We start from the raw sequence: 6,472 nt of genomic DNA on the forward strand, positions 1-6,472 counted from the left end.
ATAGATCTAAATATGACATTTAAGTTGGGTCATGATAGGAATGAAACAAGTTTATGAAATAGCTATAGGTCACAATAGAAAGTATTGACTGTAGGTCACACTATAAAGTAGTTATGTGTAATTATTTGTCCATAATTCCACCCTCAGTAGAGACGGTAATGGTGTTTCTGTATCCTGATTTGTTGCTTCTCATCAGTATGGATGAACAGGGTAAGACTTGCAGCCACGAGTTTGTTACTGTGCTTCCCACCTGAGATGCAGATTCTAAAACATAGAAATATTGTTAGGAAATGATAAAAATTTTATTTGGGACTAATAAATTCCTAAATTGAGTGTACTTAAGTCATTGCAAGAAGGGATTCCTAGTGCTGAATATTCTAGAAAGGTGCTCGGCAGAACTCAGTGATTCAGAAAGTTTAGAAAATTTTCTTCTATTAACAAAACTGTCTTATTCATGCTCTACTAAATTAGAACATATGCACATTATTATTGCTTCAGACCCTCATATCTATCATTTTAAAAATTTTGTATAGAGAATCTTCCTTCTGTAGTCTTCTTTTAATTTAGCATACAACTATTTGCACTTCTTCTAAAAAGACCTCCTTTATTACGTCAGCTACACAATAGAGATTGTCCTTCAAAAGTTTTGGTTGACATGCCACTTGCAGGATTATAGTGATATTTATCATGTATAAATGACTTACTCTTAAAATATTGTATAAATTCTCTGTGGGAAGGAATATACATTTTACTTCTATTATTAGAAAATAATACAATAAATTTATGACAGGATTATTGGGTGAATAAGAACTACTTTGGTAGTAGTAATTCTCTACTATGGTAGAGACTATTTGGTGAAAAAAAGGGTATGGAATGAAAAAGAGTGTTCAAAAGCTCAGTTACTGGTTGGAAACAAAAGCATTGAAAATCATTTTAGAGTATGGTGAATTTGAGAATAAGGAAACAAAATACTGAGTGAAAACCATTGCTGCATGACCATGAGTTTTTAGAGGATGAAGCAGAAATTATCGTTTCTTCTTAGGAAAAGAAAAATTGAGGGCAAAATTAGACCTATTAGTAGATATCTGGTGTGTCTCTTTTTGTTGCCTTGTCATATATATTCAGTGTAACATGTTTTCTATTTTTCAGTTAGATTCTGTTTCTTGCAAACCACATACTGATCTTTCTTTACAAATGAAACTTCTTTCTACACCAAAATGTTCTACTGCTGATGGATGCATTTGGAGTGATTGTGTAAGTTTCAGGAAGGAAAGAAATACATTACTTTATTTCATATTTAAATGGACAATCTCCTTATTTCCTTACCTCTCTGAATCAAAGTCAAAATAATAGAGATCTTGAAATGAACAGATGCTATTAGGACTGTTAGCTCTTTTGCTGAATGTTCTTAATGGGAGTAGCTTTTGCTTAGCATGTTTCTCTTTTATTCTTCAAAAATTTTCAGACTATACAAAGACAGTTTTCTTCTTCCTGATGTAGAGATGTGTTACATAAAAATTCTTTCTCTATCCTTTTAATTTTACTGTTTTAGATTGACTTGCATTTTTTTCCCAGTGGAATCTTTCATTATGATGCTTTCTTATCATTATATAGTTTCTTAATACTGGGTCAACAATGAGCATTGCTCATGGCCATTTATTTTCAGACCATAGAGGAGACAGTAGAAGGTATGCACATTCCCTTTCTAGGCCATGAAACAATGTTCACTCACACTGACATTTGTAGGTAACCTTTAAAGAATTGTTTTTGTTATGGCTTATGCTTAGACATCACCTAAAGCCTCATGCAATCATTGGTGGGGCTTTTTTAGAGGTGGCTCTATCTACAGAGTGTGACACTGGGATTGATTCATGGTGCAATGCTAGGCTCAAGGGCACTAGGATTAAGAGTGTGAGTGCTTCCTACCCTAAGTAGCCTGGATAAGGTAAAACGGACAGAAAGATACTGTTAAGGTCCCTTGCTTGTGTTGCTACCTTTTGACCACCATGAGCTTTTTCTCCTCTGTAGTGCCTGCCTACCACACTACCCTGCTATGTAGCCAGCTGATTATTGACTGAAACCTCTACAAATTATGAGCTAAGTAAACTTTTCCTTCTTAGCTTTGGGTGTCAGGCATTTTGTTTTAGCAGCAAGAAAAGTGACTGAGACAATTATGTTTAAACATAATTGAATCATAGGAAAGAGTTCTTAAATTGAATCATAGAAAATATTTCTCTATCTTTTGTTTAGTCCTCCTAAAGACTTTTTCTTCACCCACCTGTGGAATACTACTTTGCAACATCTCACCTGCATTTATAATTTAAGAGCAATGACCTAGAAAGCAAACAGTCAAAGATCTGAATGTGATTTTAGGAGAAATTTCTCATCCATTTACCCTTGGCATCTGATCACCCTGGCATGTCTTCTGCAAGAATACTGTCAATTGATTTTAGCTAGAATGTCCCTGACCCTTGTTTCCTCTTAGTAATTTTGCATCTGCTGACTCCATCACTATCCTTCATGGTTATCCCAGCTCATTTATGCTATGTTTAGAATTCCACTTGGTTCTGTAGTGATGTCTCTTTTCTCCTGTTAGTTTCCAGGTAATATCTGCTCTCATTTCTTTACCATCCAGCTCTGTTTTTATTTGACAGACACTATTCCTATTTCCAGTGCATTTACTTAGTGTATAAGCTTGGGCTAAAACTTGTTTCTTTGTAGTTTTTTCTTTTCATCTTTGAGAAATGATTACAGATTTATACACTAAGTTTCTCTGAGAGGAATTGTAATATTTACAGGGCTTTCAGTATAAGATAGAGAATTAATAAGGTAGAGTTAGAATTTAAACTGAAATAGCCACATTGCCTAGTGGCTCCTGCTCTGGGCCAGACACTGTGCTAAAGATGCTTTAAGATTAATCAAAGTAATCAGTACAATATGTGATAACATTTGTACTTGAGCCCAAGGCAGAAGTTTGTCTGTTTATATACCTTGTGTTTATATATCTGAACTCTCTCCCCCTCAACCCCGGGGCACATTGCCCTTTGCTCCTTGAGTCTGGGAAGAATGGCTTATATTTCTGTTTAATCTGGCTTGGCAGAGTATCTTGATTTTAACTCCAGGTCATTGTATGTGGACTTACCATTAGATTGGCTTATTTTGTGCAGTATGCATGGTAAGTAATAAGGAAGACAGCATGTTAGGGGTGGTAATTCACTCCTCAGAGGGTCTCAGCACAGCAGGAAGAATCTCAGAATGTCCCAGAGGAGTGTGTATAGGCTGTTTTTATACAGAGTTATTAGGAAATTGGAATCTAAACTCTGATACTTTGCACAGCCAATGGAGATTATGATTCTGGCTGTTCTTCAACCTTTCCATGGACTTGAGGTGGGGACACCAATACAGAGCCTAGAGAGTGAAAACAGAACCACACTATGCTTCCTTTCTTTTTTACTCTAATTCTTGATGGCATGATGCTGCTCTAGATGCTGGATGCTTTATTATTATGACAATAAAAACAGAGCTTGTTCCATTGCTGATGACAAGGCATTCTGTCAGGACTGGATGTACCTCAGTAGATTAATATTTTGCTCTTTAAGTTGTGTCAGTAAGAATGACTTAAGAGCAGTGCCACTGAGAACCTAGTCATTATATTTGGCAGGCATTTTCCAAATATAACTGCATATATCTGATACCCTAGGTACCACAGATGAACTCATTTAGTGTTTTGGATTATATATATTTCTCTGTCTTCCTATACCTTTTTAATCTGGCTTGAGTTTGTGCATTTAAAAATTTATTTTAAATTTTGTATATGAGAAACCCAAAGTATAAATAAAGAACAAGATAAAAGATAAATAATAAAAAGTAGGGAGATATTTCTCAAAGGGCAAGGAGATCAAAAGATAAAGGGATGGAGAAGGGAAAACAAGAAAAGTGATGGAAAATGCAATTAAGATGTATTTTGTATGTGTACCAACTCCATACAGGGAGTGTAATCATTTTGTATTGCTAACATGTACAAAAAAGGAAAGTGATTAAGAGATAGACTGAGAGGGGAAGGAACTAAAGGAAAGGGGATAAAATAGTATATTTTTATCCAGTTTGTCTTTGAGGTATGCCAAGAAGTTACCATCATTAAAATTAGACGTCCTCTGTGTGAAGTATTTTTAAAAGCTTTAAATGGTTTAAGTGAGTAATTTGCAATATATGCTTTAGAACTTCTCCAGAATAAAGCACTTATTTTTATATGTTTTAAAAAACACAGCTTTGAGATCACTTTTCTGAGTATACATGGCGGTATTTGAAGAGAAAACTTTACCCATTTTGCCAGTATTCTCTTTATCTAACTGCATGTGTAAGTTAAAGGAAAATTTCAATTCAACTATAAATCCTCAACTTTTATTAGAGGCTTAACATCCTAGTTTTTTCTTTGTTTGTGCACAAAATAAAGCAATCTCTTCTTACTGAGACATGTAGATTATTTTCAAGTTGTTTTAAAGGAACTTTACTTACTCAGGTACTAGAACTTGGCCTCTACATCAGTCTAGAACATTTCTTCAGGATTATTTGAAGTATATGCAATAATATGTCCTTCCTAGTGCTCTAAATTTTACTCTTGGTTCAAGGGAGACCCACTAGAAAGCTACATATTTAGATAGCCAGGCAATACCTTTAACCTTTTATGTTTAAGTTTCATTTATATTTTTCTTTGATTGTATGTAAATGCCCTTGTCAAGATATGTTGCAGAAAATGCTGTTAGGACATTTGTTATAGAGCTGTGTCATGAATGTTTCCTCCCATTTATACAGCCTGTCCTTTCCTGCTTCTAGATCTATGAGACAAGCTAAACTTTTCCTGAACATTTTATTTCACCATTTCTAGGCTCATATGTCCTGCAGAACTACTTTCTAAACAAGGCCAGTAAATGCTACACGAGAGAAGATTTCTGCATGTTATGTTATACTGGCTCCTTTGTATGTAATCATCACAGGTACGAAAAAAGAAATAGTAACTTTGTTTTACTCCTATATTTGCCAATATCTCTTACACTGTGTGTATGTACAGAAATTTGTGTGAAACATTTCAATTAAGATCCAGCAGAACAACTTGAAACAAATAGCAAATAAGAGATTGAAGAATATTCTTGAAATTTCATGCATTTTCTCTTTATTTTATTTTGATTGCTAGGAGGCTCAACTAAATTCCCATTTAAAAAAAAGCTTGCATTTCCCTTTCTGTGGGCTGCACAAGGTGGCCATAGGCTTCTCAGTGAAATTTCAATTCCACTTCATCCCACTTTCCTGTGAACCATGGTAAAGCTACAGCTGCTGGGATCTTTGACCCTAGCAAGCAAAGAATTGTGTAGTTCTTTTCCAATGATCCTGCCAGCAGGTTCTTCCTTAGTTTTCTCATTTAGTTGAGCTACTTACCTCTCTCCATTCTGGGTATTTTACTGACTTATGTTTTACTTTCAGTTCAGCTGTGCCAGTGACCCATGGTGAGGGTTGGTCTGCAGATTTGCCAACCAGCTTCACATTTTCTCTTATTTCTATCGGGTTTGTATCTAGTTTCCTCTAAAGTACTGCATTCAGTTGACTTTTAACACACACTCTGATACTCCATTTTAAATCTTTTCTGACCTTTATTCCTTAATCTTATTTTTCTCCTTTTATTTCTCTTTTCATCAAGTTCCTAACTTATTTATTATCCTGTTTTCTTATGCCAGTCTCTTAAATCTGGATCAAGCCCTTTGTGTAGTGAGATGATGACATGAATAATTAATAGATTAGTTTTTGGAATTATTTACAATATGCAGATTGCATTCTTTCTAATACCTGAAAGTATCAGGCTGAGTGGAATGGCGCCCTCCATGGAATGGGAGTGGGCCTGTTGGCGGGTCACTGTGGAGAATGGGAGACAATAATTGAAGCGAGGTAATGAGGAGGCTCTTTCAGGCATCTGACATCATGGAGTAAGTGTTTCCTGGTCTGACTGATCTCAGCAGAAATTCCAGCTCTACCCTGGTTGTGTCATCTGGGCCACAGACATATGTGAGAAATGTTGACCATGCCAACTTTGGTGTCTTAGGAAACATTACCAGCTCCTTCCAAGTGGGGGACACAGAATGCTGATCTGCTGAGCACATAGCTCCATGCTTGTGCACACACGTGTCACCATTGCTGTGTGTCCCTCCTTGGTCTCCTCTCAGCTCAGGACACTATCTACAGTGCTTATGCTTTGTTTTGGGAGGAATTGCTTGTGGATGTACTTTATTGATTAAAAAAAAACTCTTCTAGTTGAAATCTGCTTCCTGGGTATTTCAGAATGACAGTATGGACAAACTTTAGAATAAATGTTTAATTATTAGGCCCCCGCCTTTAAACCATTTGAGTAAAAGAAACACCATAATCATATTTCTGACCCTGATGCCCCATTCATTTTTCTTTTTTTTTTTTTTTTTTTTTTTTT

Source organism: Chinchilla lanigera, unplaced genomic scaffold, assembly GCF_000276665.1.
Source record: "Chinchilla lanigera isolate Chin_1 unplaced genomic scaffold, ChiLan1.0 scaffold00001, whole genome shotgun sequence".
In the NCBI taxonomy this organism is placed as follows: Eukaryota; Metazoa; Chordata; class Mammalia; order Rodentia; family Chinchillidae; genus Chinchilla; species Chinchilla lanigera.